At 39.5% G+C, this 21,353-nt stretch overlaps 1 protein-coding gene across 4 annotated transcripts in view; it reads right to left on the reverse strand.

Moving 5' to 3' along the window:
- The window catches only part of Sntg1 (syntrophin gamma 1), a 922,134-nt gene that overhangs the window by 477,800 nt on the left and 422,981 nt on the right, over positions 1–21,353 (reverse strand). The window lies entirely within an intron of this gene.

Here is a 21,353-nt window from a genome sequence, read left to right on the forward strand (position 1 = left end):
AAAAGCTGTGTGCTGGGGTTTTCCTCTTCACAGCCAAAAAATAGAGTAGTGAATTGATTATTCATTCCATTCCACTATCATGAAGGACTCAGGACAGACTTGGCCACCTGATGTTTACAAACCAGAATTTGGTATTTTCATTTTACAGGTTTTACTAGATTATCTTGGTAACTTACTAGGTCAGGTTGTAACAGTCAGTGCAATAGCAAAACTTCCTTTTTAAGAAAAAGTAAGATCATCTCCACCACTTTCCCATTCACTGTGTAATGAATCATGGACAGAACAGACACTACATTTTACCATGTTTCACCTTGACACAACATGGTCATTTTTTAAACAAGATTTCATTTTGTTTGTAATTTTTTAAAAACGTTTCATTGACGTGCATCTCTGCAGTTCTTCATTTACCTGGTGAATTTCTGCAGCAAGAGTCAACATTCCACAAAGAAACTTCTTACCACTTCTGGTAGTTTTATTAAGTATGGAGAAGTTGCCACTTTTTAAAACAGAAGCTGCAGTTTTCTAAACTTTCCTGCCAGTCTCTGATTGCATTCAGTGCTCCTTTGGGGCATTATACTTGACCTGGTTTGAGCTAAAAATGATGGAAAAGTATTTTGATATCCACTTTTTCAAAAGATCCAACTTTTCTCTATGCCTTTGCCATGTCATCTTCAGGGTCTCTTGACAGTGGAGGAGAGCCCTGTCCTTATTATGAAAGCATTGGGTTGAACATCTGCCAGATGCCCTTTTTAGTTAGTATCTGAGTTAGGGTGCATAGCTGTGTTATTTGTTTGGTACCCAATGTTCAGTCATTGTGGTTAAATCCTTGTCACGTAGCTTGATGTCCACATTAAATTGTGGAACTAGATGCATAAGGTCACGTTTCTGCCTTCCACCTGCATTTCCCAGTGTACTGTTCCCCCACATAAGATTACGTAAAGCATTGTTAGACAGGCAGAGACACATGCCAGTGTCCATGGGTCTTATGCTGGCAAGTGGAGTGGTATTTATGTATCATTTCTAGATTTCTTTCTATGTCTTATATTAAGATTGATGTGTCAGTTAGTTGATCTTTCTTTGTGGTGTTTTAAGAAATTAAGTACTTTGCCTTTTGATGTGTTGACTGTTTTCTAGAGATGGGCCTTTTAGTGGAATGGTCAGATGGACTATGGTATGCTTATTAATTGATAGCCCATACTGATGAAACCTTGAAAGAGTTTATTTTGGGTACATGTTTAGATTTTGGTAAATTATATGGTAACAGTATCAGAATTGATATTTGTTGATGAACTCTTCAGTGGGCAAGGGGATCCAGTTACAACCACCACCAGACACCCCCTTTCTGCATGATTCTGAACACCTAGCTGCCCATTTATATATTTTATTTTTAATATTAGCTTTTTTGGATTCACCTAAAGTCTGCTCAAAAGTAACACTGTCAAAACCACTAATGTGTGTGTGTGTTTGTGTGTGTGTGCGTGTGTGTAAACTTGTGCTGTAGATGAGAATAAAGTTGTCACTTGGATTGGTCCACTTATCCATGTGTCATATGACTGAAAATAAAGATGAATATTGAAGAGTAGAAAAAAAAGATTTTGCATGTCCACTTAATTACACAGTAAATATCAAAGAATTTTATATATTATTAGTTACAAGAATTTAAACATGAACTGCATATTTATGATTCTAATATTAACATCTATATTTTGTAAAAGACATATTGGCATTATTTAAATAGTAAGAGCCTAGAATTTAATAATGTCTGGTCAAGTAAAACAATTTAATAATCATGAGATAATAAAATATTTGATCTCATAAAAACAGAATTCCTAACAGTATATGTACACACAACTTGGTAGGGTAGGGCAGAGAGATAAACCGAGGACTTATGCTTATCCAGGCTGACCTGCTGCCTCAGGCTGTCCTTGAACTTAAGATGCTCCTCCTATCTGAGCCTCCTTAGTGCTGACATTAAAGGCATGTGCCAATATAATTGGCTAAGGAGTTGTTTTGGTGTGTGTAACGATTAATCCAATTAAACTAGACAATGATTCAGCCACAAAGAAAATTATTGAAAAATGAAAGTTGCAAAAAATTAAAATATTTCACACAAACATATCCGGATACAAAAAATGCAGAAAATAGAAAAGGAGAGCAAAATTAAAATGAAACATGTAAAAAATAACAAAATGACAATTACAATTATTTCCCTGACAATAATTGTTTTAAGCATAAATGCATTAATTCCCTGACAACAAACTGATTTCCAAATATATTCTGTTTAGAGTAAATGCACTTTAGATATAAGAACACATGTTGGATGAAGTATAAGAAGGTGATATTCCATATGGATCACAGCTAAATGAGAGCACAAATGGAAATAGAGTTATCCTACATTTGCACCCTACAAAGTAGAATCTAAGTTAAATGTTTTCAGAGATGAGTGGAACGTAGTATCATATTATCCAGGTCAAACCTGGGGTTTTGTGCTTTTCAGACAAGTGCCTTTACCATTAAATAATCTCTTCAGCTCCATAAAAATATTTTTAAAAAGCTATATATAAGGGAATTTATCAAACACAATAGAAGTGTCTGCAAACCAGTCTGAAGTCTTCTATTCATGGGTCAATGTATCGTAATGAAAGCCTCATGAAAAATAGGTGCAGGGAGGGTGGGAAGAACCATTGTAGCATGTGTGTAGTCCATGGGCATTTGGTTCTTCGTTCATATGTGGTGGTTTGGTTCAGGGGTCCTCCAAAAACTTAGGTTTTCTGAATGCTAGGTTCCCTGCTGATAGAGATTTGGGAAGTAACACCTCCTGCAGGCAGTGTACTATTGGGGGCAGACTTATGGGTATTATAGCCAGTGTCCTCATGCCAGTTTTTGGCACACTCTCCTGTTGCTATGGTCCACCTTGTATTGACAAAGGGGTTGATGAACACCCTCTGCTCATGCCATTGTTTCCCCCTGCCATTGTGGAGCATCCCCTCAAGTGTGTAAGCCAAAAAATAAACCTTTTTTTTTTTCCCCACCCAAAGCTGCCCTTGGTCAGGTGATTCCTGCCAGTAATGTGAACCTGACTGCAAGAGGCCAGATGTTAGTTATGGAGTGATTCATGGGTTGTAACCAATGGTTTGGTTGGATAGTCTGGAACTTGAAAGGAGCACAATTAGAAAATTGGTGAGAACATTTGGGGAAGATGTATGTGCACAGAACTCTCTGAATGTGCAAAGGATATAAAGTTATTTGTGTCCCATGCTAATGCTTATCAGAAGGTGACCTCATCAGAGGCTGCCTTTAGTAATCAACTAGATAAGCTGACCCATTCTGTGGATAGTGGTCAACCTCTTCCTCAGCCATCCTTGTCATTGCCCAATGGGCCCATGAAGAAAATGGCCATGGTGGCAGGGTGCAGGCTATACATGGGCCCAATAATATGGACTTCCACTAACTAAGGCTAATCTGGCTACCGCTGCTGCTAATAAGTGCCAAATTCACCAGCAGGAAAGACCAACTCTGAGTCCCCGATATGATAGTGTTCCTCAAGGTGACCAGCCACCAACTTAGTGGCAGGTTAACTACATTGGACCACTTCCATCATGGAAAGTGCATAATTTTATCCTTACAGGAATAGACACTTATTCTGGGTCTGCATTTGCCTTTCTTGCACACAGTACTTCTGCCAAAACTACCATCCATGGGCTTACAAAATTGCCTTATCTACCATCATGGCATTCCACACAGCATTCCTTCTGACCAAGGAACTCACTTCACAGCCAAGAAAATATGGCAGTGGGCTCATGATCATGGAATTCACTGGCCTTGCCATGTGCCCCACCACTCTGAAGCAGCTGGGCCTTTTAAAGAATCAGCTACAGTCCCATCGAGGTGGATAGCTTGGAGGGCTGGAGGAGTTTTCTCCAGCAGGCTGTATATATTCTGAATCAGTATCCTATATATGGTAATTTCTCCTATAGCCTATATTCACAGATCCTGGAATCAAGGGGTAGAAATGGGAATAGTCCCACTTACCATCACCCCAAGTGTCCCATTAGCTAAAATTTTGCTTTCTGTTCCCACAATCTTGTGCTCTGCTGGCCCAGAGGTAGTGGTGGCAAAGGGGGAAGTGCTTTTGCCAGGAGGCACAAAGAACATTCCATTGAACTGGAAGCTAAGACTTCCCTCTGGCCACGTTGGGCTTCTGATGCCCTCTAGTCAACAGGCTAATAAAGGAGTTACTTGTGAGACTATGAGGGGGAAATCGGGTTGCTGCTCCACAATGGGAGAAAGGAAGCATATGTGTGGAGTACAGGAGTACAGGAGATCCTTCAGGGAGTCTCTTAGTGTTACCATGCCCTGTTATCAAAGTCAACAGACAAGTGCAACAACCCAATCAGGATAGTGTTATACATGGCCCAGATCCTTCAGGAATGAAGGTATGCATCACCACTCCAGGTATAAAATCAAGACCTGCTGAGGTGCTTGCTGAAGGTGGAGGAAATACAAAATGTGTAGTAGAAGAAGGTAGTTACAAATACCAGCTAAGGGCACATGACCAGTTACCAAAAAAAAAAAAAAAAAAAAAAAAGATTGTAATTACAATGTTTCTGTCCTACTTTAATATACAGTGTTTATAAATTTCTACACCAATATTGAGATTATATCACTACCTAACTGTTGTTGAATTTATATTAGACCTATTATATTAGAGAGTAAGCATTTCTCAAGGAACCTTGGTTTGTGTTGGGGGAAGATTTTGTTTTTGCACTTGTACATGGGATAGTTATACCATTTTAGGTAGAATTATGAGCTTGTTACTATTTTCATTTGGAAATTAAGTATGAAGTAAGGAGAAATGGTTTGGTGTTAAGTTGACAAGGGATGGACTTGTGATGGTTATGGTGTTGTCAGCTTGATCTGTTTAGTAATTCACAGAAATCCCTTTTTGGTGGGTCCCTGAGGTTGCTTTCAGGAAGGATTAACTGAAGGAAGAAGTCCTTGCCCCAGAGTGGGTGGCCCCTCTTCAGGGGTCTTTATAAGAAAGCTCTGGGTGAAAAAAGCCTCTTCCTTCTGAAAGGCCCAAGAATTCAGAAGCTCAGAAATACTATCATGCTCCAAGGGGAGCTTAAGCGGGCTTCCTGCATACCTCAAACTCCAGGCTTTACTCTCTGTTGGAAGCAAGTAAAGAATCCCTCTTCTCATTATATCAGAGCCCACTCCTAATATAAAACTAGGTAAAAGGGCATGAGATAGCCCTCAAGGATGGGAAATGAGTAATGAAGTAAACCACTTATTTGGTTTCTGTAAATAGCCTGCACTATAAGCCTTACACTATAAGCCTTAATAGCCCACACTGTTAGCCTTAGTAGCTCGCACCATAAGCTGTAGCAGCCTGCCTCAGACCACCAAGGTCATAGGAGGCTGATACCATACTCTGCTACCCCCACCTAAGGAATTGCACAAGTGCTGACCTCCAAGGTCATAGGAGACTGGAACCACACTCTGCTACTCCCACCCAAGGACCTGCGCAAATGCTGACCACCAAGGTCATAAACTAATTGGCTTAGAAACTATGGGGTGGCACCAACTGACTGGCTAACACCCTGCGGGGCTCCTAATATTAGAAAATGATTGGTCTAAGGCACAGGCTTTGTTAGAAACCCTATAAAAACTGTCCTGTTCCTGCATTCAGGGCTCTGCAGTCCTCTACCCCTGTGCGGTGTATGACTGTGGGCCCCAGCGCACTTGGAATAAAATCCTCTTGCAGTTTGCATCAAGACCGCTTCTCGTGAGTGAGTGATTTGGGGTGTCGCCTTATCCGGGCAGAGCGTGGGGACCCCCTGCGGGGGTTTTTTCCTACACTTCCACCTGGCTGCCTGAGCTGCTTGTTGCCTTCCAGCATGGATTGAAGACCAGCATGGGCTGAAGACCAATGTGAACTGAAGACCCATTTAGATTGAAAACCAGCAGCTCCTCAGGAAGCTTAGTGGCCTTCAGTGCCAGATTGGGACTGCTGAGGCATCTGGCCATGTAGACTGAGGAGCTACTGGGTTCCTTGTTTCATGAGCCTGCAACTGTTACTGGACTACCATAAACTAACCCGATAAATTCCCCTTTTAATATAATTCATTCTAGCAGTTCTTTTCCTCTAGAGAACACTAACTAATACATCATGTAACCTATTTGTGGTTTCATGTCATTTATTCAATTGAAGATAGAGTATTACTCTGCATAGCCAACCTTAAAGGTTGGTGTGAAGTAACTCCCAGTTCATACTAAGCAATTCAGTACACTTGCAGACTTCATATCTTCTTGTGAAGTTCTTGGTTGTTGGGCCTTGAGAGGCCTGGACGTGAGGCCTAGTGGAACTTCCTGAGCCTAACTGCCTCTGCCCAGCTATGACTCAGCAGGGGGCCAAATGGCCTCTGGCCTGCTACTTCCACACAGGAAATTAGAATTCCTGCCTGTGGGCACTTAGAACTCAGCAGGGCGCCAAACGGCCTCTGGCCTGGCACTTCCACACAGGAAGTTAAGAGTCCCCCACTCATGCACGCTTACAACCAATCATCTGAAAGGTCTCGGTATGCTATTGGCCCTTACATCTCACCCCACTCTAAAGTCTCCACCTTCGTTCTCAACATTATATAAACACCCGCCTGTAACAATAAAGTGAGTTCCTGCTTCAAAAGACTTCTGACTCAGTGTGGTTTTTCTCCAGTGGCCAGGAGAGGTTTCTGGGTCTTCTGATGCTCATAATCCTCCCTCAACCCCTAGGGAGGAACCAGCAGTCCTGGTTCTTCCCTCGGCACTACCTGAGCAGGAAGGAGCCCAGCATCAGCACCCAACGTGGGGCTCTGGGACTCTGACAGACTCATGCATCCCGTGAGATGCAGTTGTTGAGGATGTAATCAGTGTGTGCAGGTGAGGGTACCTTCATAAGTTATGAAACAGTCTTCATATTTAGTGCACTAAACTTTACTTCTATAACCTGTACTTACTTGTCGAAATCTCTTCCTTCCCTTTCTCTTTCCTTTCACTTTCATTTCGCAGACCAGTTGCATCTGCAGCTTTTGTACTACATGTTTACCTATGTTTGGGATCCTGCCTTAGAGTCTCTCAGGGCACTCCTAAAGAGTAGAGGACTTAATTTGACTGAGAATCATGCTCAATAGACCTGGGATTGCCTTCTCAAGCTGGCACCATGACTGCCAGAAGGAAATCTCTTTGATTGGGACACTGGGATAGGGTAGAGGCCCTTGTTTGTCGGGCACATGTGAAGAAGGGTCAAATACTCCCCTCAGGGGTCCTCCCTCTGATCTCTGCCCTCAAGGACTGCTTCCCTCCAAGACTAACCAAACATAAACAAAAGACAGAAGGAAAAGATAATATACAGCCTGATCCAGCTACTCCTCCTGAAGATATAAAAACCCCGAAAGAGGATACATCTTTATACTCCTCACTTGATCCCCTTGAGAGTGCTCCCTGGCCTTCTGGGGGATCTCCTCCCTTGACTAACCCTTTCGGGACCCCTCAACACCTCCTTCATATTTGGCTGCCAAGCCGCCAAAAAATAAAGCTATTTTTTTTTATTTCCTGTCAATCTAAATCCTGGGGGCAATCGCCCTGCTCCTTGGTATCCATGGGAAGCTCAGGACCTTAAGGAACTTAAAAAGGCAGTCTCGGAGGATGGACCAAACTCTCCTTGGGGTGAGATCCTATTACAGGGACTTGCCCATCAACTTTGTACAACCCAAGATTGGAAAAATATAGTCGGGGCTGTCTTGTCGGGCCCCTATACCTTAAGTGATGTGCCTATTTTAGAGATGAGTGCCATGCACAGGCAGAACGAAACCAAAATCAATAGTGCCCTGTGCCAATAACTTTTGGGATGCTCTCTGGTATCTCTAATCAATATGCTACAGACACTCAACAGGCGGCTGTACCTAACCCATATAGAGACCAGGTTGGGGCACTGGGCTTGGCGGCATGGAAAAAGTTTGATGAGGGACCCTAGGAAACCCCCCTTATGAGTATTACTCAAAAACCATCTGAGGATTTGGCTACATTTATGGATAGGGTGGAAAAAAGTCTCCAAAGAAAATTTTCCCCAGGGGCATTACGAGATCAGTTTACTAAAATGTTGGTCTGGGAAGGGATGGCGGCCGATCATCGCCTTGCCTATGCAGGTCTCAAGGACAACTCCATGAGTAGATGGGTTGTAGCCACCAAGGACGTTGGCACTATCTCCCATCGGGCTAGGGCCATGGCTGCCACCCTTCAAGAAAATAAACAGAGAGATTTGACTGATACGACCTACACATTACAGTTAAATCCTAAAAACTCAACATGAAAAGGTATGGGGACATGGGCCACTTTAAAAAGGAGTGCCCCAATAAGACAAAGCCTCCCCTGCCCTCTGAGAGGATGACAAATGCCCCTCACACCCACTGCCCTAAATACAATAAGGGGTTTCATTGGGCTAGGGACTGCCGATTGAAGTTTAACATACAGGGAAAGCCTTTAAACTCCTCCTGGGGCTCCCCCCCAGCCCTGTTAAATAAGGGGAAAGAATCTATCAAAGCCCATTGGACCATCCCCCTGGTCCCCAGCCTTAGACCCAAAATTATTTTAAATATTGGCAATAAAAAATTCAAACTTCTCATCAACACTGGAGCGGACCAAACGGTCCTGAGAAAGGAGGAAGAGCCACCCTGAGACTATATAGTCAATTCCAGATCAGCCTAGGCTACAGCAAGACCCTACTCAAAAAGCCAAAAATATATATATAAATAAATAAATAAATAAAATAAAATAAGGAAACTAAGTCATCTTTTGGAGTGCAGAGTATCCCATGGGTCATACTGTGTTCCTCATCTTTTGTGACATCTACTTTTAGATTTGCAAAGAAGAGTATTGAAATTAAACTCTGAATAGAAACAGCTCCATTTTGCATAGTAGTTGCCTGAGGGCAGGCCATCAGTACCCAGTTAATACCCTTAGACAGGGTTGGAGAGAGTGGTGTAATCACCACCATTGCATATGTGAAAGATCATTATCAGTACAAGTGTGGGTGAAGAACACTCCCCATTGGGAAGAAATAGTCACCAGTATTCAGGTGCTCATTGTCTCCAGGTGCATTGGGATCTCCCTACTCCAACTTTCAGGATCTCATTAAATACCAGTCATATCCTCATTCTGACAAAGTGACAGCCTGAAATTCTGGGACTTTAGCATTCATTATAATTAATCCAGGTGAAGGGTGCAATTCTACATGTCGTTCTTATTGATCTCAGACCATTGAATACAGAAAATGAGTCTCCACAGCATAGTCAGAAACTCACAAATCATTTCTGTAGCACCTGAGCTTGGATTGCAAACCCCTGATTGTTTTTTTTTTTTTCTTTTTCAATATTTTCCCCAAAATATTCAAAAGTTTCTATATTCAGAAGTCAGATCATTGTTTTTTATGATTGGCTGATGTAGAATATCCAATGGGGGAATTTTGAATATTTATATTTTCCACTTGTACTGTGGACTATCAGTGCTCTCTATATTGTTGGAGATACATTCTCAAACTCTTTGTATTAAATCATAGTACTAAACCAATTCCATATCAATTTAGAAAACTCATCCTAGCATTCTTTCCCCAGAATGACACTTGGCACCATAATCTATATTATCCACCTCAGGGTGTCCTAATAAATGCCATAGACTAGATGAATGGAAAAACAGGCACTTCTTCCTGGCAGTTTTAGACACTAGAAACCCATAAGGGAGGATACATTTTGCTTTTTTTTTTTTTTTTTTTAAATTTATTAGTTTTATTTTCAGCAAATACAGGCAGTTTGGTACCATTGTTTAGGCTCATCTATGATTTACCCCCTCCCATTGAACCCTCCTTGTTGATGTAAATGATGTACACCCTCCCATTGAACCCTCCTTGTTGACGTAAATGGGTCGTGCATTGTGGAGTTAGCCCACAGTTATTGGTACGATAAATGTCTCTGCATATCATGACCCAACATGTGACTCTGACATTCTTTCCGCCCCCTCTTCTGCAAAAGTTCCCTGAGCCATGTTGGGTTCATTTTTGGTCTGCTTCAGTGCTGAGGTGTTGGGGGCCTCTTGAGGTAGGGTCTCATTCTAGTTCAGGCTGACCTGGAATTCAGGGTGGCCTCGAACTCACGGTGATCCTCCTACCTCTGCCTCCCAAGTGCTGGGATTAAAGGCGTGTGCCACCACACCCGGCCTAAGGGAGGATAGATTTTGATTTCTCATTTGACCTCTTTTCCTGGCTTACAATCTCTTTCTCCTTGGATCTGCACATAATAAAAAAGATATCTCCAGGTTTTTTCCTCTTCTTTAAGGACACTACTATGTTACGCACCCCCCATGACCTCATTTCACCTGGGATATTTTGAAGTTCTTTCAACCAAAAAGTCACACAATCTAATATATAACAGTCTTCCCTTAGTATTCTAAATTGATATACTTGTAATAGGCAAAATACATTCAACTTAGCCAGTATCATTGCCACACGTGAAATCCTGACACTCTGAAGGCTGAAGCGGGAGACTCACATGTTTGAGGCCAGGTTAACACACAGAAGGAAAAAGAAAACTTGTCTCAAAAATATACTACCTAAGTATCCCCAAAGTTATTAACTCCTTATAGTAACAAGTCTGATGTCCACAGTTTCATATGAATATTCTGTAAGTTAAATAGAATAATACTTGAGGTATCATTCATCCATAAGGCAAAAATCTGTTAAACCAGACAAATAATGTGGTTCCAAGATGCAGTGCTGACCTAGACATTAGATAAACCTTCCCATTCCAAAAGAAATATGAAAGAATGAAATAAAGGAGAAAAATCTAGGATAGAAAATTTTCATCAAATGTTAAAGTTTATGAATAGTATTATCTGGCTTCAAGTGAATGTGATTTCTTGATTCAGGTGTCCCCCATAAACTTAGATATTCTGAATGTTAGGTTAGTTTCCCAGATGACAGAGATTTGGTAACTATGCTGCCTAGAGGTAGTGTATTGTTGGGGGTAGGTATTATAACCAGTTTTGCCTTGCCAGTTTTGGGCACACTCCTGTTGCTGTGGTCTATCTATAGTTTGCCAGGAGGTTAATGTCCACTCTCATTTTCCCCTGCCATAATGGAGCTTCCCCTTGACTCTGTGAGTGAAAAGAAACCTTTTTTCCCCCAAAGCAGCTCTTGGTTGGGTGATTTCTGCCTACCATGTGAACCTGACTGCAACAATGTCATTTCAGATATGATTTTTTCCACCCAACCTCAACTCTGTGCTGAAGCCCTGTCTTCTGAAATGAGTGAAGAAACAATCTGTCCTATCTCTGAACATACGATAGTTATGGTAGCCTCCACTGATTTCTCAATTACATTTGAGGTAATATTTTGCCCTTCCTTGAGTAATAATATAGTGAAATATATCTATTGTCTGGATATATAGAATCTCAGAAACTTGAAAACCTCTTTTTAATTCTGTCCTACTTTCTCTGTATGTCTAGCTAACAGGCAGCATCCTTTCAGATATATATTCTTTGTTTTCCCTGGCTTCTCCTGACATGAGTTCTTCTTATACATAAGTCACACCCATTGTTTCTTTATCAAAAAACTAACACCCTCAGAGAATTCTTAAGAATAAACTTCTCCATTTTTATTTTTTTACAACAGGTGTGGATTAAAAAAAAAAAAAATCTCAGCTGGGCGTGGTGGTGCACGCCTTTAATCCCAGCACTCCAGAGGCAGAGGTAGGAGGATCTCTGTGAGTTCAAGGCCACCCTGAGACTCCATAGTGAATTCCAGGTCAGCCTGGGCTAAAGTGAGACCCTATCTCAAAACAACAACAACAACAAAAATCTCTCTAAGTTTTGGGTATCTTCCTTAGCAGTTTAACAGAAGCAGGGGTGGATAGGAGGGAATACCTAAGTTAGTTTGAATACTCTAGAAATTGTCTCTGCTACAGTATAATCATTAGCAGTCTTCTACAAAGCACAAAGCACAATTTAGCCAAATATTTTGTGACATTATACAAGGATCACTTTATCTCAGACTTCCAATTAACCATTCCTCCTTTCAAACTGATATTGCACTAGAATACTCTTTGACATTAATGTTTCATAGATACTCTGTTCATGAGTCCTCATGTATTTACTATGAAAACTGGAACTCCTTTTTCAAGCTTCCTCATTCTCTTTATGTATTTTAACATAATTGTCTTTATTGTCCTTATTCCCATCAGTAAGTAGTGTCTTCATTAGAAATTCAAGTGTACTGTAGTGCAACCTCCAAAACTCTTCTAGTCTCTACCTATTGCCTAGTTCTCAAGTTACTTCCAATGTTTTACATATTTATTACAGTAATAAACCACTTTTTACCACAAAAAATCTGTATTGTCCATAGTTCTTCAGAGAAACAGAACTAATATGAGAAGATTATATGTATGCAAATACTTGGGAAGTTCTTCAAAACACAATCAAGTTGAAATGTCATACTAATAACCAGAATCAGTTATAACCCACATTGAGTTGTTGGTGAGAGAGATCTATTAGGTTCCCAAAACAAGACAGGTTTCTGTCAAAAACAAAAAGATATAGTTGGGGCATAAGGTAAGACTATATTGCTATCTATATTGCTAAAGACACCACATGCTGCCCACATAGAACACTGAGATATCTAATAATGCAATTTGATAATGTCAATAAATAATAAAAAAATCACAAGTAATTACCAAATTCTATCTGTCACTATAGCTTTGTGATTTTTAGCAAACTATGAGGAATAACAATTACAAAAGGATTTTACAATACTATGAGCCATTTTCCAAATATTTCAACTTCTCTGCTTTTTTAAAATTAGTTATGGACATACTTAGTATGGAAACAACACATGTTGGTACCATCGTTTACCTCATTCTTTCCCCTTTTCTGAAGGGGTCTTCCTCATTGGGGTCGCAGATTATACCTATGGGGATTGTAGGTTGTGAACTGTGGGAGCAGCTCTGCTATTTAACCTATGCTGACTTCTCTGTCTTTTTAAATTGAATCATAAACCATTGTAAGATTATAGGGGCTGGTGATATATCTCAAAGAATCAAAATTGCTTGTTATGCAAGCCTTGAGTTTGGATTCCCAGAACTCATGTAAAAGCACAATATGGTAGTGATTTTCTGTGATTCCAGTCCTCCTAAAGAGAAATGGGAGGCAGAAAAAGAACCCCAGAGATTCAACTATCTTGGCATACACAGTAGTGAACAGCAAAAGAACCTGCCTTAAACAAAGTGAAAGACTAATACCCAATATTGTCCTCTGACTTCCTCACCTCCTCATGTTTCCTTTGATGCTGTACCTGCACAAACACACACACACACACACACACACACACACAGACAGAGAGAGAGAGAGAGAGATTTTTTTAACTTTTAAGATTCTGAAAGTCTAAATAAAAATATTAAATTTACATAAAAGGTTAGGATACAATTTGTCTTATTACTGGTTAAAATTTAGTATTTGAAGACATACACTAATAAAACTAATCTAATGAGTTTCATTAATATTCCAATTCTAACAATATTAACTAAAAAATGGGCTGGAGAGATGGCTTAGCAGTTAAATGCTTGCCTGTGAAGCTTAAGGACCCCAGTTTGAGGCTCAGTTCCCCAGGATCCACATTAGCCAGGTGCACAAGTCGGACTCTGGAGTTTGTTTGCAGTGGCTGGAGGCCCTGGCACACCTATTCTCTCTCTCTCTCTCTCTCTCTCTCTCTCTCTCTCTCTCTCTCCCTCTTTCTCTCTCTGTCACTTTCAAATAAATAAAAATAAACAACAACAATTTATAATATTAAGTGAAAATATAGATTCTAGTAGATGTGCTGATGGTCAAATACTTAAAACAGAAGTTTCTAATTTGTAGTTTTAAAAAAAAAAATAACAAATAAGTCTAGAGGGATGGCTTAATGGTTAAGGTACTTGCCTGTGAAACCTAGTGACCCAGGTTTGATTTCCCAGTATCCATGTAAGCCAGATGCACAAGGTGGTGCATGCATCTGAAGTTCATTGGCAGTGGCTAGAGGCCCTGGTGTGCCCATTGTTTCTCTTTCTCTCTCTCATGCTCTCTCTCTCTCTCAAATAAATTAATAAAATTTTAAGAAAAAAAAACATAAAAGAAATGACCATGCATTTCAAATGCCTACACAATATACTTGATAAAGGAAATTATCTTTTTAAGTGTAATGGTCTCTCACATACTTTAGTTGTTGGACATAGAGAAATCAATATGAAATTGAGTTGTAAACTTCTGCCTTACTGCATAGTTTTCATAGTGCTATCAGTAGGTGCTCTGTATGTTATTGGGGGCTAACATCTACAGTCTTACCCAGATGTGGACCATGTGAACTACACAACCAATTAGGGAAGATGTGCTCAGAGGTTTAATAGTGGCATCATTTCGTGGAGAGTAACCAAATTCTTCCTGACATGAGACCTGTTCCACAGCAGAGAATTCACCATTGGCACTATGAATGAGGGAATCAGCAATTCCCCCTTTTTCCCCCTCTGTGCCCTACCACTGGTAATCTTGGAGATTGCTGGAATCAACCCAGATGTCCATAATTAGACAAATGGATAACTTAAGATGTGGTGCATCTACACAATGGAATTTTACACAGCAGTAAGAAAAAATGACACAATGAAATTTGGAACAGGTCATTCTCAGTGAACTTGCCCAATCACAGAAAGATAATCACCACATAGTCTCACACATCTACAGCACCTAACCTGAATCTACCCAAGATGCCAACATACAAAACAAGCATCTCAAAGACTATACAATAGGGTAGGAGGGGAGGGAAGGGGGGCAAGGAGGGGGTAGGGGACACAAATCTAGACCCAAACAGCAATAGTACCATAAAATTCTACACCCTAAAAGGCAGACCAAATGGTTGAACCTTCACCAGGCCCTTAGAGGGAACACCTGAGTCACAAGACACTGAATAGTGTAAGATGAAGACTGACCTTAATTATCTACAGCTTCTCTCTCACTCTCTTTCTCTCTCTCTCTCTCTCTCTCTCTCTCTCTCTGTCTTCTCTATAACTCTTTTATATTAGTTATCTTTTAGTTCCTTCTCTTAGTGGGCACTGACCTGTAACTCCCAGTACCAGGAGGTGGCTATCATCCACACTGAGCTTTTGATCAGAGAGACCTACAAGGCTTCCTAAAAGAAAGACAGATTTCTGTCAGAGCACTTGATGGTCCACCAAAGGTTAGTGGTAAGACCCTACTGCTGAAGACATCGTATAGAGTTGACATACAACATAGAATGACATAGCTGGAAGCTGAAAGAGAGTCAGTCCCCAGACAGATTGTCTAATGCCAGAAGGTGCTATATGGGCAACTTAGGGTAAATGAACAATAGCTGTCCAAGCAACTCATGGTCTAACCTACTTAGCAGCAAATAACCTGTCATGATGCTCACACAAGTACAATAGTGGCACACAGCCATGGTGGGAAATCAACTGCTTTTGATTTGGCTAATTGATCCACTCAATGGTATGGGACCCATAGCTGGAGCTGGGAAACAAGTCAGAACCATATCCAAACATAAGCCCACTCTCCATTATCAAGCTACCACCAATCGTGGGCTACAAGAGGGCCTACACCTATTAAATTCTCTCTAAAAAGTAAGGGTTATCCCATTTATCTGGTGTTAACTTTACTCTCTATTGGAGAATCTGCTTCTCTTTTTCAGATAGATGCAGATTCTAAGGAGAGAACTGAACCACTCTATCATACCACAAAAGGGCCCCATCTGAAACTAAAATTAATTGGCCAAAAAGCAAGGGTGCTGTTTTGTGGTGAACCTGGCACCAGCACAAGGTGAAGGAGATCAACACAGAGAACAATCAACTCCTACCACATCAGAGATCCAGAGACACAGAGGCTCCAAAACCTCATCACTGAAGCAGACCAAAAATAAACCCAACCTCGCTCAGGGAAATTTTGCAGAAGAGGGGCTGGAAAGAATGTCAGAGCCACAGGTTGGGTCATGATATGCAGAGACAGTTCCTTCTACCCATAACTGTGGGCTAACTCCAAATTGCATGACCCATATACTTCAACAACGTGGGGCCAGGGGGAGAGTGTAGGACATGGATGATGCTAACAATGGTACCAACTTGACTGTATTCACTTAATACAACAAAAGAGAGAGAATAAAAAAAAAACAAAAAAAAACTAAATGAAAAATCCTCAAATGGTGTTTTATTTTAAATTCATTTTTCAAAAGCATGAATATTACTTAATTTTGTGGCTTGTGACAACTCAATAAAGGTGATTTCAGAATTTACTAGAAGAAACCAAAATTACAAAAATGGTTTGCTAATCGAAAACTGTGGGCTATAATTGAATATGTATTTTTAAATATCTTTAGCAACTTCCAAAGACTACAGGAATGCAAATGAAGACATGAGTTGGGGCAAGCTTTTTCATATTCAAAATAATAATGAGAGGTGTTATATTGAATAAGATATTGTGGCTTGGAGAAGATATACTTATAAGTATGTAACATATAATAATAGAATATTATCTAAAAGTATCTATTCAAATGAATTTAATCTTTTGTACTTGTAGTCTCAACATAATGAAAATGAAAGGACAAGGAATGTGAGATTTTTCTAGCATCATGCCTGATGCTCCTGTGATTTCTAAATGATGAGTGATAAAGATGGAAGGAGTAAACTTTTGAGTTCATGATAAGTACCTTCCAATGTGTTTGAAATGATGGCCTAACTTTGCATGTTGAGGGAACTAGGCAAATGGTTAGAGGATTGGGATTTATGATTCCACCCTTCCCTCCTCAGGTGAAGGGTTCAAGCAGTTGAATTACTCAGCAATGAGCAATGACTTGATTAACTATACCTACATAATGGTGATGTCATAAATGCTGTGCACAAAGGGTTCATAATTTCTTGGTTGGTGTCCCTATAAAAGTGAAGGACTCTTCATACTTTTTTTTTTCTCCCCACAGCTTGTTAAGATGTCCTCCATCTGTTTTAGAGTCAAATCCTTTCATAAGGGAGTAGTACCTTATAAGTAAAATATTTCCCATGTTTTATGAGCTATGTACACAGGAAGCGTTTGTAAATTCATGTAGGACAGAGATCTTAGCTATTCATTTCCATCTCCTAGAATGAGATATTAAACATTTTCACTTTCTACTTTGGGAAATACCATCATCTGTCTAGTGTGGACACTATGCATGGTTGCCCTTCACTCTAGATGAAGATGTGGTTCTCTCTAAGGCTAGTTGCTATACTTATATCCTTGAAATAGAATCTCAAGGGCTATAAGTACATTTGGGAGTAAATATATATATCAGAAGAGAAACTTGATGGTAATCTGAGTAGACTTTTTAAAAATATTATTTGCAAGGAGAGAGAGAGAGAAACAGAGAAAGTTGGCACACCACGTCTTCCATCCATTGCAAATGAACTTCAGATGCATGCATCACTGTGCATCTGGCTTTATATGGATACTGGGGAATTGAACATGAACTTGTCAGCTTTGCAGACAAGTGCCTTATCCACTGAGCTATCACTTCAGCCCAAGGCTTTTTAAAATAGTACTTGAATACCACAATGGCAAGATTTGGTAGAAACTTTAAGAAAAATTGCAAAATCAGAAACAAACGATGTATTATCTGACCTATGTTAACCAAAAAAAAAAAAACAAAAAAAAACCCAAACCTAGATTATACAAACTAGATTATCAAGAAGGTAGGGGTGTAATTGCTGTTGTCTAGCTAAATGTATATACTATGCTTACCAAACTGCTCAGTGAGCACTTCTCTTAATGTTCATACCCATGTATTAATGCTCCTCTCACTTTTGGTTAGAGAAGCTTCTTTTCAGATGTCAGTGACCTTGGGATGAATCAGAAGCCATCATGGTGCTGGGAATAAGTGACAGAGGAGTGTTCAGCACTGCAATATCTCTATCACATCTTCCAAGGCTCAGGGTCCATTTTGGGAGAGGTGGCAGAAAGAATGTAAGAGCCAAAGGAAGGGTAGGACTCCTTGAAATGTGCTGTTCCAGACACAAAATGGCCTGTATATCCATAACCTCATAGTGCCTGGCACTATGTACACAAGACCATAATAATATGAGGGAAAAGTTAATGACATCAAAATAAAAAACTGATTGAGAAAGTAAGGGATAGGGTGGAGAATAGAGTTTCAAATGGGAAAGTGGGGAAGAGAGAGCATTACCATGGGATATTGTTTACAATCATGGAACTTTTTAAAATAAATAATTTTTTAAAAAGAAGATAATGCATATTCCAACATGTGACTCCGATCACCAGCACAGATATTTTAGAACTGCACATGCATATCATTGCCAAATGCGTTGGTCAATATAGTTTGATTAGAAAAAATATCCTTGAGTAATTTGTGATAATGATGATTCATTTGGTCTTGAATGAGCACAAATATATTCCTGAATGGTTGTATCAATTAATATCTGTTACTAAGCACATATTATTACATTATTTGGAAATCAAAATTGGACCAACTGTCTTAATGAAATGTATCTCTTTGAGAATGACAGAACCTTAGCTTGTAGGTGGGCTTAATGCTGAAAAGTGGAGGGCTAGTCTCTCAATTGTCACCAGAGCTTTACTGAATCAGTGGTACCTGGTTCTTTGCCTTAAAGAAACTGAACAAAAAATTCATAGACAAAAAAGGATGAGTTTTAACTTTGAAAATTTATTACAAGAAGAAATCAAGTTTAGAGGAAAAACTTATTACAGACAGGAAGCAAACATCATTGTACAGGAAAAGCAATGGGCAGAGCACTGGAATGGGAGGTATTGTACAAGAGATCCAAAGACATGTTACCAATGAGTTTCTTTGTCCATAGGCTTATCAGGTTTTCTGGTTAAATAAATAGGCATGTTCAATTTAACTGGACTAAGGTGTGGAGAAATGAAAATCTGGCCTCATGAAATGTTTGCACTTCTCTTTTCCTATCAGGCAACTTGCTACACTTTTCTTTGTCTTGGTGAATGCATCCAGGGGGAATTTAAAGCCCATATATAAAGTTTTCAATAAAGAAACATAAAAAAAAAATTGAGGAAAAACAAAACAATGCAAGGATGTGGCTAACATCTGGCACCAAATCAGTCAAGAATATTGACAACCAACCAGAATAGAAGGACTAGGCCCATTGTGTTCTGGTCTTCCTCCCCCATGCTGTACAGTCCAGATGCACATGTAGACCACCAACCCATGTCCACACAGAGCAGGGCAGAATAGTTCACTCAGTTCCCACATGAGAGCCACCTCTGCAACCAAATCACTCACGCATGGCCACCCCATGCCGTAGCCATGTGGGGTATGGAGGAGCAAGTTGTCTTGGTTCTATTCCTGACACCTGCATGGTCCCAGTTAAGACAAACTTGTAGACAACTTAATATGCCTACTCAGAAAAAGGAAGACCAAGCTTCTGAACAGAAGTACTACTGCTGCATTCTAGGAAACACAGAGGGATTGTCTATAGATAGACAACCCCCAACAAAAAACACATAACACAAGAAACAAAAGCAAGATATCCCACCAATAATGCCTAGTCTAATTTTTGAAGACTCCAATAAGAACTACTTAGAGGAAATTCTAGACAAAGAATCCCCAAACACAATTATGGTAAGCATATATAAAAGAACAAACAGCTGAATGAGATATAAAAGAATAAACTGAAAATAAACAAAACCAAAACTGAATAGACACAGGAATAAATTCAAAGAGGATAGAGATAAATGTTTGAAGAAATTCCAATACAGCACAATCAACTGAATACAATGACAAAGTCAAAGCATAAAAGAAAATTTGAACAAAACAAACAGAGATGCTGAAGAAAAACTTAATTGAAATTGAAATTCCAGTCTCCGAAAATTGTAAGGAATAAATTTCTGTTGTTTATTGAATCATCTAGTTTATGATATTGATTAGGACACCCTGAGATGACTAATACAGATCTGGAGGGCAAAACTTGAAGCTGTCCTATTAAGTTCTGGAACCAAACAAACGTGCCCACTCCTTATTGCTATTTAAAATAGTAGATGAGGTATGCCTGTTCATCATGCCTGAACCTCCGGGTTCTGGCAAGTCTTCCCTTGTCTCAGTACTGACCCCTGTCTACCTCCTTTTCCTCTCCACATAGCAGGCACACTGTACTTTTTTTTCTTTCCTCTCTAAAATCATTTAAAATATTTTTCTTCAGGTTTCTTCCAGTTCTATCACATGGGCCTTCTATCCTTTTCTGCTCTCCACATGGCAAAACTTCCCTGTATTTCCTCCTCTTAATCTAATAAAGTCTGTCTAAACCTTAGAAAAAATAAAATAGTAGTTGAAGTCTTAATTCAACCAATAATATAAGGAAAAATAAAACTGATAAAAATTGAAAAGAAAGACGTGAACCTAGCTTTGTTTACAAATGATATAATTCTGTACTTTAAAAGGTCCAAAAGAATCCATCAAGAAATGAATGGAACTGATATCCAGTTTCAGCTAAGTAAGTGACAGAAGATAAAATTGACACACAAAAATTAGTAATCTTCATATATACCAATGGCAAGCACACACTGATAAAGAAATAAGGGAAACAGCCTCATTAATAATAGTCACAAAATTTTAAATATCTTGGCATATCCCTAGCTAAGGACATGAAAGTCTACAGTAAAAACAAAACAAGACAAAACAAACAAACAAACAAAAAAACTGAATAATGAAACCAAGAAAGACACAAGATAATGAAAGTATTCCCCATGCTCATGGATTGGGAGAGTTAATGTCAGAATGGCAATCATGTCAATAGAAATATACTGATTCCATGCAATTCCCACCAAAATTCTAGCCCCATTCATCAGAGATATAGAAACTATAATCTCAAAATTTGTGTGGAGGCATAAAATGCCTCAAATAGTCAAAAATGTCCTTAGTACAAAGGATACTATGGTTGTTATCACCACAATTTATTTTAACATATACTACAAAGCCATGGTAGTTAAAAACAAGATGATACTGACTCAATCTTGGAAATAAAGATCAATGTAATTGAATAGAATATCCATTTATACCTTCAAGTAGCTACAGCCACCTGATCTTTGAAAACATGGAGGTGAAAAACCCACACTCAGTCATTTTTAACAAATGTTTCAAGAGTAACTGGGTATCTAACAATGAAAGATTGAATCTACACTATCTTCTACCACTGTTGCCTGATATTAAACTACAAATGAATTAGGGACTGTAATGAAATTCCTGATAATGTGAA

This window comes from Jaculus jaculus, chromosome 2, assembly GCF_020740685.1.
Source record: "Jaculus jaculus isolate mJacJac1 chromosome 2, mJacJac1.mat.Y.cur, whole genome shotgun sequence".
Lineage (NCBI taxonomy): Eukaryota > Metazoa > Chordata > Mammalia > Rodentia > Dipodidae > Jaculus > Jaculus jaculus.